The sequence below is a fragment of the Ambystoma mexicanum genome, chromosome 6q, assembly GCF_040938575.1.
Source record: "Ambystoma mexicanum isolate Mex_15411 chromosome 6q, UKY_AmexF1_1, whole genome shotgun sequence".
Taxonomy (NCBI): Eukaryota; Metazoa; Chordata; class Amphibia; order Caudata; family Ambystomatidae; genus Ambystoma; species Ambystoma mexicanum.
Genome location: NC_090937.1, coordinates 249,260,873 through 249,286,599, shown reverse-complemented (window position 1 = coordinate 249,286,599; position 25,727 = coordinate 249,260,873). Strand labels below are relative to the sequence as shown.

General features: G+C 46.2%; 1 protein-coding gene across 5 annotated transcripts in view; it reads right to left on the bottom strand.

The window, feature by feature from the left end:
- LAMTOR3 (late endosomal/lysosomal adaptor, MAPK and MTOR activator 3) overlaps positions 1–21,928 on the bottom strand; it is a 342,388-nt gene extending 320,460 nt beyond the window's left edge. The window contains exons 1-2 of one of the 5 annotated variants that reach the window (XM_069630718.1): positions 21,639–21,702; positions 7,481–7,552 (exon numbers count right to left, since the gene is read on the bottom strand). The gene's annotated coding sequence lies outside the window, so the exon portion shown is untranslated. Of the gene's footprint in view, positions 1–7,480; positions 7,553–21,329; positions 21,618–21,638 lie in introns of those variants that run through there. The other 4 variants (XM_069630715.1, XM_069630717.1, XM_069630714.1 and 1 more) reach the window with 4 other exon arrangements.
- Positions 21,929–25,727: the final 3,799 nt, after the last annotated feature.

Sequence of the window (25,727 nt, the reverse complement as noted above, 5' to 3'; positions counted from 1 at the left end):
AACCTCGATAGAGGCCTTTGCCGGGTGGATCAAGGCCCTCACCACCTTAGGTGCGTCCTGGGCCTTCGCTTTGGGGGGGGGAGGGTCATCTCCTCGCTCCCCCTCGGCTCCCTTCGAGATCGACCGGGGCCTCTCCAGAAGCTTACCCGGGTTCTCGGACTTCCTCTTCCCTGAACCAGAGCGCTGGCTCGTGGTTGATCGTGCCGGGGAAGTCGCACCCTGCCTGGCAGCCGAGGAGCCAGACCTTTTGGCGCTCCCGGTGCCCGCAGACTCGTGGTGCTTGGCTGTTACGCTCACCTGTTTCCCACAGGGGCGTCAATCGGACCCGGACAGCTGCGGTCTCCACCAACGTGATGCGTAGTGAAGAGATGACAGTCTGGAATGGCCCGCCTAATCTTGTCTGCTGGACTCGTAGAAGTATTCTCCTGCAAGTGGAGACAGGGATTTAGCCACCCGTGGACTTTAGTGATGGCCCCCCCAACAGTTCTCGTTCTCCCCACTAATCACCTCCGATATTCCCTTTTGGTAACCTCACCTTATGTTTTTAAATGATGAGCTCTCCATCCTGCATGGCATGCAGGGGCGCATAGATACCAGTTACTTCACTGGGTTGAAGGTACTGGAGGAGTTCCGGAGGAATATTGACTCCAGTGTCTATAAAGTTCAAAGAGTTCAATATGTCCGATGTTCACTCTTGTTCCATTCCCTCGTTAGGTTGCAGCTGGGTCCAAAAGAATATTGCCTGGAGGCAGCTGATGGCGTTCAGGTAAGAGTCTGTATTACCAAACACTGTCCGGTAAAAGTTGCATGAGTTTAACTTGCTGTTTTCTCTCCCTTTATAGGTGCAGCACAGGAAGATGCAGCGAATTAAAGAATAATACCTCTGGTGGTAAAGCAGGTAAGCCTATGGTGGCAAAGAGATTGTCCTTGTTGGTTTTCTCGGCTCACCTTGTTATTCCTTTTGTTTTCCCCCCCAGGTGCTGGGTTTCGACAAAGAAAATGATGGAGGCAGCGCTGCTTAGAAAGATGCGGTGGACTGGTGAGTATAACGCGGCGCTGGTGCTGGCGAAGCGACGCGTGCTGAAATAATGTCCTTTCCAGGCTCAGAGATGTGCTGGGTCCGGAATCAGGTAAGGAATCAAATAATGTCTGTGATCCAACCTCTTCTCCTTTCTTTGCCTTTTGTCTAGGAGCTCTGGATTCGAGGCGGGCGTGGCAGAAGACTGGATGCTGTCTTGCAGACACGGTGAGCGTCACGCTGCTGGATGCAGAATAACACAAAGCATGGGCTGCTGTTCGGGCGTGGTTTAAATAGCCTGCAAAGTAGTCCAAGGTAAGAAGTTCCCCAGAACCACACCCGAGTGAAAAATAGTCCCTGTAATAAAATAGTCCCATCCAGGCTTCACGTTGGCTTGGACTCATTTGCAGCATGGTCTGCATAAGGTAAGTAAAGTCTATGAGCCTGGCGCCTATGGCGCCAGGACTGAATACAAACAGCCCGGCTGTTGGGGTTTTAATGAGTATCTGGATGCCTGCTCACGGGGCTGGACTCGATCCGGATGCCCGGGGGTAGGCATCATGACATTGGCCTTCTGTTGGGCCTCCGTCGCCGGGGCGCCCTCACCGGACTTAGAAGACCGCTCAGACTTTTTCTTCGCCTTCTCACCTGCTGTACCCTTCTCCAGCCAGGCGGCGAGGCGGGAACGACGATCTTGCTTGGTCCGTTCAGACAGGTTCTTGCAGAACGCACAGTCCTTCTCCACGTGCATCTTGTCCTCATGAAGGCAGTAGATACATCTCGAATGTTCGTCCTCCTTGAAAACATTTTGCAATCCACATCCTGGGCAGCTCCTGAACAGCTTGGATCCGGGTGTCGAGCTTCCCTTGTCCTGGGCCATGTCCGTTGAGGTAGGCCACAGATCTTCTGGAATCCTCCAAGAAGCGCAACTCGACGAAAACTTCACCCTTGAGGGGCGTAGAAGAATTCCGAAATGAGTCCCCGCTATCGGAAGTAGAAACGGTGGAGCTTGAGGCTCGATTAACCGAAAAAGAGAAAAATCTCCTGAAAAAGCGCGAAAACGCAGTAAAAGCTCGAGAGCTAAAACACGAGGACTCCCAACACTTGAACGTGCGATAAAAATCTGAGGATGGCTGCCAGGGGAGGGGCTTAGGTAGAGGGCAGTCATTGGCTGGGGGCAGTATGACCCAGAGATCAGTGATTTGTTACTACTAAGAAAGACAGATCAGAAACTAAACCAATACTGATTTTTTCATACCGAGGATTCCCTGCCCGACGACGGGGAATATTCATGAGCATGTGAATCCATGCCAGAACCCATGCTGGAGAATGCCTGGAACAGTCGGAGTACATGAAACGAATGGAGTACATGGAACTATTGGAGTGGGCTCGATCTCAAGCACCTAAGGTAAACCACCATATCACATCTCCACGCTTAATCTCTTCTTTACACCACCACTCAACTAGAACACAGCAATACTATGACACCATTCGGTATAGCTGTTCTCATACCTAACATCTCCACCCGCCCCTTAGTTACCACCAGATATCACAGTGTTGTGGAATGGTCGAGATATTGGCAATTCACCACACTACCCGACTTCTGGACATCGACCGGAGCACTGGCCATAGGAGTATGTAGGGAGGACAGGGGGGATATGAGCGAGACGGATAGTGGTAGGGGCCAGAGAAGGTAGGAACCTTGGAATGTCAGATGGACCCAGATCAGGACAGAGCCGAATCAGGGGAGACTACGCAAGCCAGCGCTTCAATTCAGGATAAAGATGTCAACTAACCAACTCCACTAACAATTTCCCCTCTGCATACACCTCTCAAACTCCAAACCAAACACAACCAAACACAACCAAACCTACAGCACAACAAACCGCACAAACTTCACTACATTGCAACAAAACAAAAAGGTACATAGACTCGCACAACAGTACACGACGACTACCGGCCGCAAACACCCCAGGCCCAGCCAACAGACCAACTGGGCTGAGGCCGCCAACAGCACATCACTGCTCTCTTGCACTTTTCCTGCTTACTCCCATTAACTGAACCTCCCCTCCTCTTTCAGAGCCGCCAGTGCGCCAGGGAACCACTCCGGTGGTGATAGTGCGTGGTACAAATGTCCTTTAACATTAACATACCATAATGTGCCTCATACTACCCATCACCCTAACTAAACACTGCTGGTTACACATCCTCCAGCCTAGACATTCTCCTCAGGGCTAAATCAGCCAGAATCTGTCTGGATAAAACCTGCCAGAACGAACACATACTCTTGATCTCTCAACCGCCACACCTACCGCTAAGAAGCAGCTATCACACGAATGCCACACCAGCTGCACACATATCCGGTGCTCACACGCACCTTTGACTCTCTCTAGTCTCTCTACTGACTTGAACTTCGGTTCCCAAGGGCGTTCAACCTACCAGCGCCTTGAGACCATACCAATGGTACATAAGGCGCTATATAAATGCAAAGTAACATAACATGCATAGTCAAAGAGTCTAATGGAAGATCTGAATTTTGAATCTGAACTCGAAGGCTAAAGGCACAGCGCACATTCTCATGATCCATGCTGTGGCGGAAGCTGGGTTTGGAAGAGAAAAAAAAAAACTAAAAAGTCTGCAAGACACACATCAGATAATCATTACTGTGGCAAGCCAACACGTCCTCAGAGACAAACGAGGTGTGCCCACAAAACAAGGTTTTCTCAATGTAGGACTGCATAGGGTTCATAGTATGAAGTAGTATTCCAAGGTGGTCGCCACCAAAAAAAGGCATTGCCCAGGTCTCGAGGCCCAGATGATTTTGAGAGGGGTGGTGAAGTGATGGATGTCAAAGTAATTCTGGAAATGTGAGACATTCATTTTAGTCCAGAGTCTAGCATGATATTGAAGCTCTATTCTTTTAGAACATGAGCTCAAGAATATGGGACGAGCACGGGGAATGTTTAATTGCAGTTTTTTGGGATAAATACAAACACACACGAGAGGCTAAGTCTTTCTTAAAGTGTTCCAACAATTAAGTAAGAGAAGAATTTTAATTGTTTAATTGCTGCAGCCAAAAGGATGGAAGGTACGTTGAAGTGTGTTAATAAAGTAGAGAAACATGAAAACAAGGGTGGTGCGGAAGTGAAAAACACATTAAAAAAAAAAATAAATAAATAAAGAGTCTCCCCCCCTCCCCCCCCATCTCCCCTTGATTAATGTCAGCAGTGGCCATGAGATTAAATGACCGGAACAGAGCCCTACATTCAACTACAGAAGGCATTTGAACTGCTTTTTCACTACATGACTCAACAAAAAGTACAAGATCCCAGAGCTCCTGCAAGCTCCAATCGCAGGCAGATAGAACCTGCAGGACTCCACAGGATTACCCACATGGACCATGTGGGCTGGGGGTGGGAAGAACAGGATATAACAAAACACTGGGCAGTGGAGCAAACTTCTCTATCAGCAGCCGGGTGCACTAATGCTAGTATCTCATGGAATGCCTACTGCCCACCTGGATGATAAGTTCACCAAAGCTTAGAGACACCTCGATTACCCAAGGTCACCTGAACAAGAACAGGGTCGCGAAGTTCAAGGTTAGAGTGGACAGATGGATAACATTCCCACCTACTGAGAAAGGAGGCCCACTCCTATACAAGAGACAAATTGCTCCATGTGAAGTTAGTTTCAACTGGTCCAAGCACCAGACAAGATTGGGTCATACTGATGCGACAAGAATCATGAAACAATGACTGCTCTGCCTGAATTTGTGCAGCACGCCGCCATCAGGAGGCGGGTACAAGCTTAGCCTTCAGGCTATTAGGATATCCTGAAGCAGAAATGTTTTACCTTGGGAGAGCATCTAGGTCTATCCAAGAGAAGTACTGTTTGCATTTGGCAGACTGCGTAGCGAAGAAGTGGGATCCACCTCTGGCGAGGTTCCAGACCAAGGGCTTCATTACAAGTACGGCTGCAAATGGGAAACGTGGCAGTAATTCCATAACCGCCATTTTTACCACTCTACCAAATTAAGCTTTTCAGAAAATGGGCGCCAATTCCACCAGAGGAATTAGCACCAGCGGAATTACAGCCACCAGAATTCGTACCAGAAATAAAAATGGTAATTCACTGCACTACACGTGGAAATACCGCTAAAATAATGGGCGCAGGCACCTCCACCAAACAGGTGGAGGAGGTATATGCATCCAGGTGAAGAAAACGCAACCACTGGTGCACCTAACTGACTCAAAGAGGGTATATAAGGGACACACCTTCCCCAAGCTTCCAAGCACCATGCAGCCCATGGCAGTCAACTTATGAAATCCAGGGACTCCTACTTTATATTGACCTGCAGAGGATAGGATAACAGCAGCAAAAAAGAAATTCCCAGGGCCGAGGCAGAGGAGACTCGTGGGAAGGAGGGCACCTATAGCCAGTCAGATCATCTCCCTGGACACTGACAGAGGCACAGCAGATACCACCATCGCCTCAACCGCCAAACCATTGCAGACCTACTCACCCTTCTCCAGACGGACTTGCTGTACCACCAACATTCAAACTGTCATACCAACGCTGCTGAAGCGGACATCAGTCCTGCACTTCGGTGCCTTAGGCATATATCAGCACACCGTCGGCATTCTTCATTGCATTTCACAGGCAACATTTTCACAATTACTGAGACAAGTGCTGTATTCACTACTGAAACATGTGCACCAGCACATTTCTCTGGCCAGCCCACCCACAGAGGTTCAATCCACGAAGGCCAGATTTTCCACTACTGCCAACTTTCCCAATGAAATAGCAACCCTGGACTGCACGTATGTGGCATTGGTGGCACCCCAGGAATCAGAGCATGTGTTTCGAAACAGGACCATTCCCTGAATTTGCAATGTACATGCTACGCAGACCAAGCCACGCCACCATGGTTCTACAGAGCAGCAACCTGCCTGCGCACATGGGGACCCACTAAGGACAGCACATTTGGATCCTAGGTATGTATCCACAAAGGTGAATACGCAAGTGGAGGGGTGGGACAAAGATAAAGCATGCAAATGGAGCTCATAGTATGGTCCGCATGGCCTTGCAAAAACCCTAGGTCATGCCCCCTCCACACTAACGCAGTTGGGCTGAAGGGACCCACAAGTCCCCGAATGCATAGGACACCATAACTGAAAAATGCATTATTGTGGTACAGCGCCCCTCCCCTACCCCTTTGATATGATGCCAGGCCCAGGTGGCCACCCATGGAAGCCGAAAGGAAAGCACCCCACCATACCCAGTAGCACACAACAGGCTAGAGACATTCAAAATGCCAATCAAACACACTGCCACAGGCACATACAAAATACACCACATTGGGCAAGTGGGGAATGCATACTATGCGGGTACATACACATACTGCAGAGAAGGATGGGCACAAGTCATTGTGCATTGCCAAATGCAAAGGAAAGCACTGTAATGGGACTAGGGTGTACTCCAATAACTGCATGGAAGTGAAAAGCATACACAACTTTGCCAGGCCAGGGAAGCACAACCATCAACCGTTTGTAAGTAACATGGTTTCATTCCACTTGTAGGGGACTCTGGCTACCCACAACTACCATGGCTCATGACACCAATAATGAACCCTGGCATGCCACACGAAATTGCCTACAACAAGACACACACAAGGGCCAGAGTATACATATAATGCACATGTGGACTCTTAAAAAGGAAGATTCCGGGGCCTCCACCTAACTGGAGGGGTATTGAAGTATAGTCTAGAGAAGGTTGGGAGGATAGTCCTTGTGCATGTAATGCTGCATAATACGTGCATTAGGAGGAACATACCATTGCCTGCTGAGGAGGACCTGGCACAGGCAGACTCCGGAGGAAGGTGGCGAGACATGTCTGGCAGACAAGCAGAGGATGGGCGCATGCAGGATCAAGAATTGATTAGACGATTTCTTTTACATAAAATATCTACACTGTAAATAGATAAATCACTGTAGTAAAATCTATGACACGACCCAAAAGACTACCGGATCTTGTTGCGATCCAAGTAATCAGCATACATGGGGGGGTTGTTTTGCTATCAACCAACGATGTCCCGCGCTTGGTGAGGGTTGTCGACTGTCGGGCGGAGGATTGAAGAGAGACCCCCTTCTCCAAGTGAATATGACAAAAGGTTTGGGTTGTGGGAACCCAACTCCACCCAAACAGATTTGCATGTCACAATTGTAACAAAAACAGAAACAGTCAAAAGAAAACATAGAAACATACCATATATTGTAACACAGACAAAAAAGAAGGGGTAAGGGGAGGATTGTTTGCAGTGAGCAGGTAGAATAAAAATAAGGAGGAGGGGGAAAAAAGAAGAAAAATGAGAATGAGATCTATTGTCTATTGATGTATTGGTACTAGGCATTATTGTCAAGAGACATACAATACTAGCCTAACATGTGAGAAAAAGGGTCTTACCTAATAGATGTCACATTCAAAATTAATCTCATTGGAGATTGTTGGTTGCCCTGGTCATGGTTTAAATCCCACCTGTGGAAGACAAAATTCTTTTAGGCTAATGGCGGGCCTAGTTCACAGGAACACTTTATTCAGTGCTAATGTGCATTTGGGGGTTGACAACCTACTACTTCAGAGCTGCACGCGCGCATTTGGTTCAGAATTAGCCTACATTGTACTTATAGTGGGTATTGCTCAAGATTGGTTGTAGTTTGTATTCAGATAAAGCATGAGTTACTAACATTTCATTGGAATGAAAAGGCGCGTATGGCAATACACTCCCGATATTGTGGATTACCTCCAATAGGTTACGGATGTTAGCAAAGTGCAAGGTATATACTCTGGAATGCATGCTATGTATTAATAGTTTCCTAGAAGTGCTTTGCTTCATCCAGCAAGTTACGTGTGGTTTAGGATGTGAAGGCCCTTTACACCTCGATCAGACATGAGGCAGCAATCCAACTTTGAAATACTAATTTAGAGAAGAATCAGCTTCCCACTACCACTTTGTGGAAATGCTTAAAGAAATGTTATCACTAACTCTGACAAACAACATCTTTTTGTTTAAATGACCAGTATTTCAAACAAAAAATAGGGGTAGCAATGGGAGTTAAATATGCCCCGCCCATTGCTTACCTCTTTATGGGAATATATGAAGATACACACATCTATACGGACACATCATTCAAAGAAAATGTTGTCATGTGGGCCCGTTATATAGATGATGTCCTATTAATATGGAAAAGAACAACAGAGGAATTGAACCACTTTATGTTGAGAGCAAATATGAACACTTTAGGAATCATCTTCAAGGGAGCCAACAGCAAAACACACATCAGCTTTCTGGACCTAACAATTTATGTGCAAGACAATCAGCTTCTTACAAGAACCTTGTAAAACAGGTGGGATTTAACCCATGACCAGAGCAACCAACAATCTCCAATGAGATTAATTTTGAATGTGACATCTATTAGGTAAGACCCTTATTCTCATATGTTAGACTAGTATTGTATGTCTCTTGACAATAATACCTAGCCTAGTACCAATACATCAATAGATCTCATTCTCATTTTTCTTCTCTTTTTTCCCCTCCTCCCTATTTTTATTCTACCTGCTCACCGCAAACAACCCTCCCCTTACCCCCTCCCTTTTTGTCTGTGTTACAATATATGGTACGTTTCTATGTTTTCTTTTGATTAACTGTTTCTATTTTTGTTACAATTATGACAAGCAAATCTGTGTGCTACTGTGATGTATAATCTAATGTATATAGCCCTGATTGAAAAAGGCGGAGTTATCGCCGAAACACGTGTCTCGAATAGGGCACTTCAATTACACTTTGAATTTTTCACCATTCCTTTGTGTGCAGCATTCTTTTAACTTGGCGCTGTCCTTAGGTGGAGTTGGGTTCCCACAACCCAAATCTTTTCTCATATTGTTGTGATGCAAGTCCACTTATTAAGCATTGGAAACCCATGCCCTGCCACCTACCTCAATCCCCAACACCCATGCCCTCCCACCCCCATAAACCCCTCCACACTCATGCCTTCCCACCTCCCTCAGTTCGAGTCATGCAATTATTTTTCTCGCATTTCTATTGGCCAGAGGACGCCTCTGGTGAGTGACAGTTCGCAACAACCTCCTACGTGGACTCCCTGCTTGTGACCCTTCTGTGGGGATAACAGAGACAGAGCTGACTGACTCCAGGCCACGCATATGTTGCATCGCAAGGAGAAGTGCCTTTGCATATTTTCCTGGTCAGATGACTGTGCCTCAGTAAGCACCCACATCACAGTATGCACCGCTGTAGCTTCAGATAGGTGTCAGCGCTGATGTGCCATTTCCCTGGCTATTCTCTTTGTGGCCCTTTACACGTCATCCAGCAATACCCGAGCGTGCTCCAGGTGCAATTCCATGAGCTCTTCCATCCTCTCCCAGATGACAAATAAGGCATCACTGGACAGGACAGCAGGTTGGTGAACAGTTTAGGTGGTGGGTGTGAAATTCTCAAACATTGCTGCAATGCCACCGTCTGAAGCATCATCACCAACATCAGGCTCAGTGAGAGGCTGCAGGTTAACAGCAACAGGGGATTGGGGAGGACTGATCAGAGGAGAACCAAGTCCTGGAGGAGGGCGGGTCAACTCCAGCCCCACCCCTGACCGGTGACAAACGGCTAATGCTAGAGACTGATACAGGGTGTCTGGTGGAAGTGGCTGCCAGTGGTAATCCTGCTTGACCTGAGCCAGGCACACTGCTGGTATTTGAGGGAAGGGATGGTACAACCGGCCATGGTATTGCCGGATTTGCAGCTGATGTGATGATGGGTGCAACAGCAGATTTGGGGGCAGGCAGATTGATGGTACTGAACGGTGCAGAGGTTACTACAGCAATGACAATGCCGGTAGGAGGTGGCAGCCGCGTCCGGGTACACCTCTGATCCACCTTTTTTTGGTTGGAGTCTTGCAGCACTGCCAATGCCTGGAGTGCATGGCAGGCAGAAGAGGGGCTTGGGGTTGCGGGGTCTACTGCTGCGCTGAGGAGTCTGGCACGTGGAGGAGCTGCATCACTGCCACCGATACCTTCACCCTGGCAGTGTGTGCTGTAATGAGAGAAAAGACCCAGATTCCGTTGCCATGTATACTGTGGCAGGTACATGCATGGAACACAGCGAATGATCAAGGGTCTGGATCGATCTACGTATGTGGGTCTCATGCCTGTCCTGTGTACGCTGCACTGGTGTGTGGGTTACCTATGAGCCTTCAACATTACTTAGCTGGTCTATGACTGATGCCGGGTGCATGTATGTCACTGTCTTGGTGTGACAGCTAAGGATGTCCCCTGTGTTGGCGGCACAGGTGGATACAGTCTAAGGACTACATTTGTGGAGGAGGTCTGTCCAGCCCCATGTGTCCTGCCATGCTTGTGATGGTACTCGGACTCAAGGGGTGGACATCTTTTTTGATGCAGTATGGCACGTGTGTTGGTTTATGTGTGGGGACCTGAGAATAACAGTCATCTGACATAGTGCATGACCAGGGCATTTCTGGTCATGACATTATGCACCCTTGACCGCCAGAAACGCACAATCTGTTGATGTCTACAGTCATCATATTTATTTTCATTCTTTGCCACATGGTGCCACTTCCAGGTGTACACATGGGGTCTTCATACCTATTCCTGTGGGATTATGGATGGTGAACCAGCAAGGGACTCAACATAAACATTGTCACCTGTGGGTTAGCCTAATGCTGCCTGCCCCCATGGTGTGCTTTTTGTACTCACCTGGTCCTGGTTGGCTTCCTGCTCCGCCTCTGCTGTTCCAATTCCCACCATCTCTTCCATGTGAAGTATGGTTGCCACCCTCTCCTGCCACGGGGCAAGGTGAAGTGGCTCCACTGTGCCTCCTCCAGTGGCAGAGGACACAGTGGATACGCGCCTGGAGGTAATTCCACCTCTTTCTGCAGTCTTCCACATCTCGCTGCATAGTGGCCACTGTCACTACCATGTGTCTTATATTGGCACATATTGTGCGCTTGCAGCGGACAGATGGTTGCGCTGATTTAGCCCAAAATGATCATCAGCACTGGCCTCATCAGCCAATACCTGCAGCGCTGGCTCACTGAATTTGGGTTTGTGGACCCTCAATTCTGGCCCCCTCGTCTTGCCCTTGTCTCCCGACATGATTCCACAAAGTTTGGAAGCTGGATAGCAAAGGGAAATGGAGGAATGAATTTTAAAGAAGGCCGCCATCGAGCTTCCCGTTTGTGAAACACCATTTCCGCTTACTACTGCTCAGCAATTACTCTGCTTTTCTGGTGGTAACAGTAATTTCACTGAAATATGGTGGGTTTACCGTTCGGAATGGATTTTCAGCAGTAATTCCACTTGACAGAATTACCATTACCGATGATGGTCTGCAAGTGCTCCAGTCAACCTGTAACATGGCGGTAATTCCGCCATACAACACAGTGGTAACGCTTATTCCATCCATCTTTATTACTGCCCAAATTACCACCGTACTTGTAATGAGGCACCAAGACTTAGTAAGAGAAAATTACAAGCGGACACGGCAGCCAGAAGCGTTGAGGCGTCAGAAATGGGAGGCGGATGACTTTGTAAAGAGTTTTCAAAATTTGCCATTTTATTAAACCAAAAAGGTTGCATAAACGCCTCATTGTCCCTAATCGGATTTTCCTGCCTAGAGTAACTAACAGAAACTCTCTAATAAAAGGATATCTGTCCCTCACACTGATACATTCAACAAATAAATAAAGAAATGCATGGCAATACAACACAATTAATCTGCAATATGATCACGGTCTTGGTTTATGATATGGGTGAATTACCATTCCCCAGATTCCACAGTTCAAAAGAAAATAAGAAAGTCCTGGTTGATAAAGTTCTAACACAGTTCTTTGTAACTTCCACTGGACAACAGAAAAGTTCCAATCCTGCAAAATAAAGTGTTTTTTCTCTTCTTTGCATATGAATGAACCTCAAAACAATCTTCTCCACAAGGTAACACAAATTGTCTTTGTCATGAGGATTTCTGTCACAACTGAAAGCTTTAAAAACATTTTTTTTTTAAATCTAATTCCTCCAAAGCAGGATTATAAAATTCTTCCTTCTGCACCATAAATGATACAACATTGAGTATCAGGACCACAGTTCAGCACTTTGCCAATTACTACCTGGTCTATTCCCATAACAGGCCTTCAAAAGGTTCGCCATCCGGGTATACTCCCCTGCCTGAACAGCTCTTCAAAATTAGAACCTGTTTCAGTGATAACCTTTAACTAACAACTTGCAACAACTACACAATGTTCTTTGGTTAGCAGCATTAAACCTTTATCAACATCTCAGGGAAACAAGATTCACCTTTGTGCCCTTTAAAACCTTTGCAAATTATGCTTCTCTCCCTCTGAAGAACATCAGAAGGGTAGCCATTGCCACTTCTGTTTCCCCACTGCACCAGTAACCAAATATTGACAAGGATACATATTTCTTCTGCGTCTTTCTTGGCTTTGGCAATGTGTGTTTATATAAGCTGTTGTTCAGAACACATGAATAACAGACTTCCAAACCCTGGAGTCTTCTAATACTCCCCTTTCGATATATATTGGACTTCTATTGCTTACGTGTTAGATTCTCTTGGCTTGGGTAATAGTTGTAGGCATTAGTTTTTAACAAAGTTGCTTCCCCAGTTTGTTTTACTTCCCAAAAACTCACATGACCAATTTTACAATCACTTGGTTTCTTAATAGGCAACTCGCTGCTTTTTAATAGTTCGGTATTAAAAAATATTGCTAACACTTCTTTCACTCATACACAAGTGAAACTGTCGGCCTGTACCCCGCGACCGGTATCAGAGAGTCCCGGGCTCACTTTCACACTGAACTCACCCGGTAGATTGCACGTCTCCGATCCTCTCTGCCATTGCAGGTATTCCACTGCTGTGGGTCCCAGCGACCCAGCTAACACTTTCTCCTTGTTGCCGGAGTCTTCCCTGCTCCTGGGAGTTACTGGTGCACGCCAGCCATGGGAGACCTCTTCGGAGGGAAAACATCCCTCACTGCTTTCACCTTCCGCTGAGCAGCCTCTGCAGGAGGAGCCTTCAAAGTGCCAGCGTTCCCTCAAAATGCTTCCCACTGCACAAACTCTGCACTGGAGACATCTGGAAACACAGACCCACTCCAGACAAGCCACCGTCTTTGGCTTTCCAACGGTCTCATCGTCTTCCTTCTCCCATCCCAACATCAGCTGCATACACAGTCTGCACTGCTCCTTCAGCTCACACTGCTCTCCTTATGCTTTCTCTACTGCAGCCTCATCTTCTCCTCCTTCTCTGAACTGCCTGCACCTGAAGGGGGCCTTTTAAGCTTCCCACTCGGGCTTGGGTCCTTTACATCAATTAGTTGACCACTCCTGCATTGCTCCTCTTCAGCCCTCTTCCTCATTCCAATACTTAGGAAATTATGAGACTTGAACTCCCTAGCAACTAAGTTCGTTTTTCTGTTATTCTTAATATTTTCTAAAGAAGCGTTATAATTAGCCCTACAGATAAGGAGTATATCGGCCACCTTTACTCCCTAAAAATAGGCAAATACTCCCAAAAAATTAAAATAGGGAGTAAAAATACTCCCAATAAAGAGCTTATGCCACTGCTTTCTCCAAAACAGATCCATGGATTTGTTTGGACCAGTAGTTCATGTAGTACCATCAGAAGAAACTACGATAATTATGGAAGAGGTCACATTTATCTTGTAATGGGCATGAGTAACTTCATGCAAATAAGCATTTCTCACAAAACTATTTCTGTTTTACAGTTGGACATTTCTTTCTTGTTTATAAATACTCCCATTGGAAACTTTCAACAATAGGGAGTAAAATACTCCCACTTCAAAGTCTTATCTGGAGCACTGGTTATAAGGGTTAATCAGTGGGCCCAATTGACAAGAGGAATAAAGTTCCCTAAAACGTATACCGTTATTATTCACACACTTCCTTTGACTATACTTTTGGGATTTAGTGGAGATTTTAATTGTACGAGTTCCTCTGGTTTGAGAAGGAGCTCCATTTCTCTTTATGCCAAAGGGTTGTGGATTATTTTTACCCACAGAAAGATGTTCAACCTGTGGAATATACAAATGACAAGCCATTATATACTTTGGCATCTGTGATAGGTCTTCCTTAGAGGAAGGCAAATACTGTGTCTCACACGGATTCCCCCTCACTCCCCTGGGCCTTTTCTCCCCCCAGTAGATCCTCCCGCAGAACATCACCCCCAAAGTCAGGATCAGGAAGCATCTGCCTTTCCCTGCCCACCTTGGAGGAGACATTAGGCAGGGGTTTTGGGAGGCATACGTAGGATTCATCACAGCCACAAAATATGCAAGTCTATTTACGGGTGCCCCAGCTACAACAGATTCTCAAACTACATATTAGTAACTGTGCTGAATCCAGTTGGGTGGTACAAGAGAAAAGACACAGTCGAATATATAAGAATAGTGGAATAGTCTATACCCCTTCAAAGCTTCTCACCCAATATTGCAATCCCAAACTTGGGAAACAGCACATAAAATGGCTAGTTTTATATGAAGAAGCAACAATATGGCCCAATTATTGCTTTAGAATTGGCAATGAAACACCGATGTGGCCCTACATGGGTGCAATGTGGTATTAGTGAAGTGCAAGATCTACTTAATAATAATTGCCTGTCATTTCAGGATTTACTTCTCCTCTATGGTCTTCCAACTCAGGAATAGTAGAGATTGCTCCAATTATGATACTGTGTGCATCCTGTGCTACAAACACAACTGATTTCTGTTCCTCCCATTTTACTTTACTTCTTTCATCACCGACGGAACACAAATGTTAAACATCAGCATTGTATCCCATGCTAATAGCAGAGGTATATTCCAAACCAAGAAAAGACCATTTAAGCAACGAAATGGGAAAAAAGCTGAACCTACACCAGACAGAACGAATGGTCTTCCTTGGCATGTTCTAAATTACTGCACCAAAGAAGCAAGACTCAAATTTCCAGGCACCTCACCACCCAAATTCCTTGGCTCGGCCATTGCTACGCAGCCCACGATCTCTATGAGGAACAACCTCCTCAGACTGCGCACTGCACTCATTGCATGTGCACCACACCAAGCATCGCAATCATTCAGCCAATGCAAAAACACACTCCAGGCCCCTCGTAACCAACCTGAATTCCTTGACTCAGCTATTGCTACGCACCCCTGATCTCCATTAGGAACAACCTCCTCAGGCTGTGCACTAGACTCATTGCATGTGCACCACATATCGCAATCAATCGGCCCACCGCAAATCAACAGACTAGGCCTCATGCCACCCGAAATCCCAAACACGGCCATCGCCTCGCCCCCTCTGACTTTCAAAAGGAACATATTCCTCACTCAGTTCATCCCACGCTTCCCTCTCCACGTGGCCCAACCATAGCAAAATCTGCAAGCCAGTCCCAACCACAATGCCATCAACTGTGCGCTCATTAACACAAGATCAGTCCCAGCTAACGCAGCTTATATAACATCCAACGACCTGACCTGCTTGCCATCACAGAAACATGGCTCCATCCTGCTGCTGGCCCAGCCCTTTCCATTACCATTTTACCACCCCAAGATGTGATAGATCCTCAAAAATAGGAGGCGGCGTCGCGTTCATCTTTAAAAACACTCTCACCATCAGAGGTGAGCAAACCAATGTCATCCCCAATTGTGAATCGCTACTCACCAAGATATCCATGTCGCCTACCGACTCCATCACACTCCTCCTTGTCTATCGTCCAACTGGCATCAGCCCCACCTTCAAGGACAACTTAATGCAGAGTATCTTCACCTCAATCAAACCGAAGTCCAAAATCATAATCCTTGGGGACCTCAACCACCCAGCCGACTCCCTGGCCACCACCGTAGCCATGGCACTTAACCATGCCGGCTTTGCACAACGCTCTCTCGAACCCACCCATGACCAAGGATGCACCCTAGATTGGTGAAGCAATCTCAACTGCAACATCCCCACCCCCGTCACCTCCCCCTGCCCATAGTCAGACCATCGGACTCAAAATGCCCCAGACAGTTCACCCTGCCAAACCTGAATGCATGGCCCGGTGCACCAAAAAACCTCAACACAACCAATCTTGCACTGCTACTTGCCACCCTGGCACGGTAAGACGTCCTTTCGTCTCGGGATGTTTTTTTGCGGGGGTTTTTATCGCACATTTTTTTACGAAAACAAAAAAAAAAAAAAGAAATATCGCATTTTTTATAAAATGCAGGGCTTGGGGGGGGAGCACCCCCCAAAAAAACAAAAAAAAATAAATTCCATGGGTTTTTCCGAGAAAAAATAAATCGCGGTAAAAAACCCCGCAAAAAAACATCCTGCGATGAAATGACATGGAACTCCTGGCACATCCATTGAGGATCCGTCTCAGACATGGATGTCTCCATGATCCTCAAGAGCCGCAAACCATCACGCTGTCAAGGCGACTCCTGTCCAGCTCCAATCAACAAAGACTGTGCCGAGACAAACTACTGCCCCATTACCATGGTTCCCTATCTCCTGAAGATCCTGGATCGTGTTACCTACATCCAGGTCCAACAGCATCTTACGGAAATCCATATTGTGGGCACTCGCAAATCAGGATTCCGCCCCAAACATAAAAACTGCCCTACTAGACCTGAAAATACAAACCGATGCCATCAAAGACACTGGCAAACCGGCCCTTCTCATGATGATCGACCTCTCAGCAGCATTCAATTTGGTAGACTACCAAATCCTCTGCTCTCAACTTACTTCGACAGCTAACTTCTCACCATCAGCCTCCAACTGGGTGAGATCCCACTTAACCGACAAATTTTCCTGTGTCTTCATGAACGACTTTACGCTGAACCCACTCCTGTCACTTGAGTCCCCGAAGTTTCCTGCCTCTCCCCCGCTCTCTACAACATTTACACTAAACCCCTCTTTGACCACTTTGACCTACTAGGCATCTCATACACAAACTACGATGATGATACGCAGCTCCTTATCCCACTTTCCAGATCCTACACCCAAACGCTGTCTATGAGCTCATTCAAAGGTGGATGGCCTCCCACCAAGTTTGTCTCAACGAGGACACAACAGAAATCCTCATTGTCGGCTCAATCCCCACACTGCATAACATTGATCCAGCTTACAAAGAATTCATCAAAGATGGTAACCGCATCACCACATGCACCACTGCCAAACCTCTGGGTGTCTTCCTGGATGCCAACCTCAACTTGTCATGGCACGTGACCTCAATTACCTCAGCGGCGGCATACACAGCCAAACTGTTTCAATGCCAGCAGGCCCTTGCCTCCACTACTAACCACCTTAGAATAGCAAAGCTATCACTGGAGCCAAGCTCGATAATTGCAACGCCTTATTTACCAGCACATCCGAACGCAACCTAAGTAAACTCCAGATGATCCAGAATAATGCCCTCGAGCAGCCATTGGCCTCTCCAAATCGAACTATATCTTGAAGCCAGGAGAGCTGCACACTGACTGCCCATAGCGGAACGGATCAAAATCGAGACATTATCCCTGGTCCATCGTTGTCTCTCAAACACCGACCCGACCTACCTGTCACGATGTGTAGAGAAATACACCCCTACCCATCCTCTGAGATCGTCCAACTCTCACCTCCTGAAGACCACAAATTTCAACTGCCTCTCAGTAGGGGGCAAACACATTCTGGTCATGGCAGCCAAACTTTGGAACAATCATCCACTTGCTCTCAGAAAAGAACAGGCCTACTGGACCTTCCGCAGAAACCTAAAGATGTGGCTGTTCAACTGACTGTATTCCCGCTAAGACTAGCGCATCCCCCTCTGCCTTGCCCACCTCCCCCTTTTTTAAACTTCCTTTTCTACTGTAAAATGTAACTTTCCATGAACCTCTTTTCACGCAATGGAACATATAAGCTTGCACCCCAATGTAACTAATCTACCTAACTAATGTACCATAATGTAACTAGCGCCGAGATACAAGAGGATTTTGTGTGCTGTAACAAATGCATAAATAAAATAAATACATTAAAAAAATTGTGCACGATTGGTTCTGGATCATTGATATAAAACTGACTCAAGGCGTGTCTGGTAGTTGTGGTTGTAAATGCAGGCAGCAAAGTGATCATTTACTTCGTATATTATGGTAATGAGCTGGTTTAGACAGATTTTGTTTAGCTATGGAATAGGATTAATGGATGTATAGGATTTTAACTCACCTGATCAGGAACCATGATACTCTCTCACTACTTTTCAGATGCTATGATAATAAGATGCTATGATAATGAAGAAACATGCCATCAGATGAATAGCTGATCCAATGAGGTCTGCCAAAGCAGGGTGCAGAATGTTCACTCGCCACTAGACATTGGCTAGTGATAATTGACTCATGGCGAGTAAGAAATGGCGCACTGTCTGTATGTGTAGAATTGAGACGGGATTGTTATGGCTGGCTAGTTGCATTGCAGTTGAAAACTGTTCCCCAGTACCAAAGTGTGTACTCTTAGGCACTGCAAAAACGGCAGATCCATCTTCATTTGCCAACGGCTACACTCTTGAAAAATACAAAAAATGGCCTACAGGCTCAATGATCAGGAGAACTGCTTTGTTGAAACCTGGAATCCTTTTCTACTGTGGCCATTTGAAGAATGATAGAATCATCTTGTGTTTAACTTCTCCTATGTTTCAGATAAGGTAACACAGGAGCAGAATTATACATTTACTATGACTGATTGCAATACGTTCAATCTGGTCAGATTTGTACTCTTATTGCAGATGTGATGTTTCTCTCCAATATCTTCAGTTTGCTTTCCAGAAGATGGTATAGGGTGTATGCCAAGGTCTATATTGCCACACATCGTATGTTTAACATTTCATTAGTTATTCTTGGTGTTTTTATCCAACAACCATGCTATCAAAAACTTGTATGCCTCCATCAGGAGTTTGAATTCAAGCATTTGAATCACAATTAAAAAAAAAAAATTTTTTTTTAAAAGATAGTTGTAAAAGGAAAGCAGACAAGCCAGCACGGTCGCCTTTAGAAAACAAGGCCACAAGCCTCTTTGGCGATAGACACCAAATCACAAAAAGGTCTGAAACAAGTTGCAAACAAGCTGCAGTTTACCAGGAGCAGAAAAGTGAAACCATTCCCAGAACACCCAAAACTGAAGAGGTGGCAGACAGAGAGGCACCAAAGAAAAGTAGTGCCTGAAGGCCAAAGGTTGCAGACCTGCAAATTAAGATAAGAAAACTGAAGGAGATCCTGAAAGTGAAGTCCAAACTGAGAGTTGTAGGTCTAACACACCCAAGTTTTAACATAAGGACGCCGGTAAACCCACGAAAACTAGAGAAGAATTGCACACTGGGGACTTGTGGTTCCGGCAATACATAAAAGCCTAGCACATAGACACTAGCAAAACCAGCAGAAATTAAAGAGGTATATATAGGAGATGTGGTACTAGGACTCCAAAGATATAGTGCAGGCATGCTGACAAGACAGACTGGATATTAGGGGTTGTTGTTCTAAAAGCTTGGCACAGTTGCAATGACACACCAAGATAACTAAAGAACAATTGCCTTCTATAAAATGTAGCTCAAGTATTTCAGGAATAAAAGGTTTTGATAGAAAGAAGCAGAATACAAGTAGTATAGAATTGTATGCTGGGAGTTTTGGCATAGATACTCTCAAAACTTCAGTTGAAGTGCAGTTAAGATGAGTAAATTTAACAAAACCCTTGAAATTCAGCGCATTGGGAACACGCAGTTTTTGAAACAGCAGCCAAGGTACATATGCACAGATGACTGGGAAAAGGGGAATATCAGTGGCATCAGCATATCTGTTGGCTTGACTCGGATATGCAAAGGTGGATAGAGTCCTAATTGCGGCAGGGCAAGTGCAGTTCTGGGAAGATGATTTTAAAAGATGGTTCTAGTGAAGTATGGCAAGTGCAGTACTGAGAAGTTGGTCAGAGTTCTGTAGCGCCTCGAATGTCAGAGGCAGAAAGTAGTGCAAATGGAAATAGGCACATAGCGCAGGAGTACAGGAAGCGGGATGTTCAGGAGGGGCACCAATTGGCAGCTCCATTTTCTCAAACATCTCTGCAGAAAAAGGGTTTTTCGAATTGGCCCCTCTAACCTTATGTCCATCATATGTAACCAAGTCTGTGAAGAGTCCCTATGCTATTTTAATAATCCCAAACAAACAGGGTCCCTTTCAAATAGGTATATTTTTATAGTTGGCCTTAGAGCCAAAAGTAGCTACAAGTGGCTGTTACTTTCAAACTAACCAGGCTCGCCTAGGCTACAAGCGGAAGCCAAATCGCTTCTAGCGATTTCAAACTCTGCTGGGGAAATCATTTTAGCTCACTGTGCAAAACTGCCAATTGGGGGCTTCAAGTATGGGCTATGTGCTGTGGGGGAACACAATACCAGCCCTGGATTTTGTGTGATAGCGGATTGGGACGGGGCAGTATGCCAGGCATAAATTGCAAGGGAGGAGGAAGTTGGTGCTATGCTTTGGGGCGAGGGAGAGGAGAAACATGGCACGGGTATAAGTCTTTTACAGGCTCAATAAATGCTTGGCTCTTAACCAGGCTCCCGCCAGGGTAACTCTATCCATGATTTCTCTGACTCGTCCACCTTTGTATTGCCGCCGACGGGTATAATCAGTCTAGCAGTTCGTCAGTTGCCATATGGCAGTCGTGAGCACAATACCAAGTCCTGCTTTTTTCTCAGCATTCTTGAAGATTTGTTTTTCTTCAGGGGTATCGCCATGCCCTGAATTCGGAAGTCTTAAGCCCTCCCACAGTGAAGCGGTTGCAGGCAGACTGCCTGGGGCACTTTTCTGAAAGGGTTTCCTGTCAAATTTCTCAGCTGGGTGATCAGAGTATTTACGGTTATGCATTACATTAGCTATTCCGCCTCCTGCGATCAGAGGACGGGGTAGGGGTCGACACCCCAATGGGCCCCACTCACGACCAGCTTACAACTGTCATTGTTCCACAACCAACATTTTGAGGCTGACTACGCCCCCCTACTTTTCTTATTATAAATGCACGTTACAGAGCCCATTATGCAAATAATAAACTGGGGCATAGACATACCCTAACCCACTTCTAACTTGGACAACTGGACACCTCTTGTTTTGTGAGGGAGTGTAAACTGTAAACATAACCCTCACCATATCCAACAGTGTACCCACTCCAGGCAGCCCAACAAGATCACAAATCCTTACTCAATGCGACAGCTTACCCTTCAAAGACAAGGGAGGCAGTCACTCCAACGAAAACCTCAGCAAATCCAACAATTCACCGAAAGCACTTAACTTAAAGGTTTACTCTAAGCATCCTGGGCGTGGCGCTCTGTACTCCTTTGCATCCGACAGTCAGGTGTACTTGTTTATTTTTCTTGCCTGTGTCCAGCCCCAATCTGAAATGGGGCGGGCAGAAGCTACAGTAACTTGCTTTTCCCAATCAAGTCAACTACTGACAACGGTTTCCTCCAGAGTCTCCCATGCCAGCCATTTATAAAAGCTTAAGGACCAGCCGAACCGCTACTCACCAGATGCAAGAATCAGAACAGCGCGTGACTTCCCAAATGACAGGAGACTGCGGAAGTGCTGGAAGCAGTATACAGCAGTCCCATATTAGAGGAACGGCCATAACAACGCGGCCTCAACATGTGACGTTTCCTACGCTGTATGCTACCACTCCCGACGGGTTACGTTCACTCGGGTGGAGATTCGGTTGATACTGGTTCCCATCCGAGAAACGGACCATTGGTTGTTAGGGCCATTTCTCAGATGGGAAATAGCTGCTTCTGTGTGAGTGGGTTAGTTCCCATTAGAGAAATGGCCCTTTTTTGCCCCCTAGTGGCCAAGTCCTGCATAACATTGGGAACTAGCCCACTCACACAGAGAAGGCTAGTCCCCTTTAGCGAAATGGCCCTTTTTGCTCCCCTAGTGGCCAGGTCCAGCATAATAATGGGAACTAGCCCACTCATACTGAGAAGGCTAGTTCCCATTAGAGAAATGGCCCTTTTGCCCCTAGTGGCCAAGTCCTGCATAATAATGGGAACTAGCCCACTCACACTGAGAAGGCTAGTTCCCATTAGACAAATGGCCCTTTTTGCTCCCCTAGTGGCCAAGTCCTGCATAATAATGGGAACTATCCCACTCACACTGAGAAGGCTAGTTCCCATTAGAGAAATGGCCCTTTTTGCCCCTAGTGGCCAAGTCCTGCTATTTCCCATTTGAGAAATTGCCCTTTTTGGCCCTAGTGGCCAAGTCCTGCATAATAATGGGAACTAGCCTACTCAAACTGAGAAGGCTAGTTCCCATTAGACAAATGGCCCTTTTTGCTCCCCTAGTGGCCAAGTCCTGCATAATAATGGGAACTAGCCCACTCACACTGAGAAGGATAGTTCCCATTAGAGAAACGGCCCTCCGAACTGCAGAGGCTGAAAGGTCCTCTCGTCTAATGGGAACTAGCCCACTCACACTGAAGCAGCTATTTCCCCATTAGAGAAACGGCCCTCCAATCTGCAGAGGCAGAAAGGTCCTCTTGTCTAATGGGAACTAGCCCACTCACACTGAAGCAGCTATTTCCCATTAGAGAAACGGCCCTCCGACCTGCAGAGGCAGAAAGGTCCTCTCGTCTAATGGGAACTAGCTGTCACAATAGAACTAAGGGAGGAGGATATCAATCCCCTCTCCTGAACCACAGAAGCCGAATGGATCGACCCTCCCACCGTGGTTGGCATGGGCGCCTGGATTTTTGAAGTACAGGTAGCCACGTGGCAGCCAATGGGGGGAAGAATGAGTTCGGGAAAAGGGATGGACTAATAAAGGTAAGGAAGGGAAGACAACAAGACATAAACAGCAAAATCACATACAATTCCTGACTTGATACTGTAAGACCCTGGAAACCTAACCTGACTCTCCCTTCATAAACTAGTAGAACATAACATAATTTTCACAAAACACATGGAGCAGTATACATGACCTTTTGAATGTTAGTGACCATGACTTACAAAGCATGACTTTAAAGCTACATCAAACATATAGCAAGCAATGACACTGAGACAACAACATGCCCCAGTTATGGGTTGACACAAGCCACTGTAAATAGAACGACGCTTTCCCCTTGTGGAGAAAACAATGTGACTGAGGAATGCAGACTTACCAGGCTTTTGGTCGTTTTCTGGTTAGCAATCATATCCATGCCCCCATTAGTTCAGACCGTAGCATCCAAACATATGGTTCATAGTAGCAAGTAGCACAAAGTATGCTATTAAGAGGGCACACTTAAAGAAGGTACACTTAACTATGGTCCGGATGTTTCCTCATAACGTCCAGACATCAACGAGTTGAAGCGTTGCTCAATACATGTCACCGCCGCGGCCCAGGAGGACACAGAACACACATAAAACACTTAACTGAGTGTCCGGGCGCCTCCTGCGGCTGCCACGGACCTGATGGAAGAGAGCGGACCACACATTAGCCAGCGTTAACTGCCGCGGCTCGGGAGATGCGAATGCCGCCGCACATGGTCAGCGTTAGTCCTTCAGCTGCCTCGAGTTGCCCGCCTCTGCCTCTCACGTCGCTGCTCCGCTGCTGCCGCCACCCACGCTCTCCAACATCAATCATCAGCACCTGAGCACGGGCGAGCAGCCGTTAAGAGCACATCCTCCTAATGCAAAGTGCCTGCAGCTGGTTACCGGCGCGCTTCAGAAAACTACACCCATTCCCCATGCCTGCTGGGAATTGTAGTGTTTTCCCCTATCTAGGCAATACACGTCTTCTCCTGCACCACAACCCCTGATTCCTGACACTAGCCCACTCACACTGAAGCAGCTCCAGGTCGGAGGGCCGTTCTCTAATGGGAAATAGCTGCTTCAGTATGAATGGGCTAGTTCCCATTAGACAAGGGGACCGCTTGATCTCCTGTTGATCATCAACTTGTCCCTAATCTACTCTTTCTGATAATGTTCAAAACAACACTTTATAGCCAACCCTCACAGTGCTGTAACAAACTCCTCAATGGTCTCACAATATTTCTGTCTGATGACAAATTGATAACAAGCCAAAATGTTATTCCCCTTCACCTCGTAATGCTTGTCCATCTTGGCTATGCATATATCAAACTGGTTGCCCATCTTGATGCATTCAGCTAGTTTTAAGAAATTGTTGTCCAGCCCGACCTCGACAAAGAAACAGTGCCTCTTTCTTTTTTCTCAAATAATTAGAACCATATACTGCTAACATATACTTCTGGAATCTTTTTTTCGATTTAATAACCTAGGAATAACCCAGTGCCTGGTATATTTGCCATAATCTTTGAATTTGTTTATGTTGCTTCCCTATTTTCATGCTCTTGATATTTGTCACCTTGTTCACAGGGACAAATGTCTGTAATCTTCCTTTTAAGGTGCAATAAAAAACCTCTCAGAGTAACAGCCAATTGTGCTACACCATGCTCCCTTCTTTATGTGTGCAAGTGTTTCTTTCGGTCGCTACAGTGCTTCTTTCGGTCGCTACAGTGCATGTGGGACGGGCACAGCACGGAGCGCAGTGCCCTCAGTGAAGGCCTTCAGCTTGTTACATAGCTAAGCAACCCCAATGTCAAACTCCTTATCATGTCTAAAAATTGCCAAGTAACAACTTGCAACACCGGACTATGCGTGCTTGGATCACGTTTCTGATGTCTGCATGCACGGCTATGCTGCTAGAGTGCTTCCTGTGTCCTCATAGGCTCACGCACAAACCAGATAATCCCCAATACATGCCTGGAGAGTCCCACTGAGACACCATTCGACTGTGCAACTAACCCTGTACCTGTTCAGCCAGGGCAACCACACTCAATGGCAAGTGGAGGCTCTTTGTCATTGCCGCAACTCATCAGCAGTTAAGGAAGTGAACCAGAACACAGCCAGTATGTGTGACTTAATTTCTTTTAAATTCATCTTTATGCTTTAACAACTCTCTCTGTCCTCACCCTTACACCAACCACCATACAACTTGCCTTGCATTCTCTTCTAGTGTTCTCTGTTCACATTCCACACCCATAACATTCCCTCTGCTGACATTCCTAACACTGTAAGGAGTCCCCCTTTCTTCTAGAGGACTTTATTCCCATGGCCACTTTCCGTATTCTAATATTACTCAACTAGAGTTGTATTGCCAAGTGGGAATGGTTCAGTAGTGTCCGGTCAAAGGATCGAAAACAAAAGGATAGAATACAATAGGGTCGAGTCAATAGGACCGACAACAAAAGGGTCAAATGCCTTTTTTAAATGTTTTAACTTTTTGGGGGGGTTCGTATAGGAAAAAAAAGTGGTTTTTTATACCATAAACGGGGGTTTAAAATAAATAAACAAAAAAAAATTGACCCTTTTGTTTTCGGTTCTATTGACTCGACCCTATTGCATTTCGATCCTTTTGATTCGATCCTATCACCCATAACCTGGTTCAGTTAGTCCCCCTCTAGTGCACTATATGAGCATGGGTTGACCCTCCTCGGATTGACGATGCATTGACCCTATTAGGCATGAAGATTTGTTTGCTCTCCTGGCCAGAAAGACCATTTGTCTGTCCTGGGCTTGAAGATGTGCTGGCACTCCTGGGCTTGAATGTTAATGTTAAAGGACATT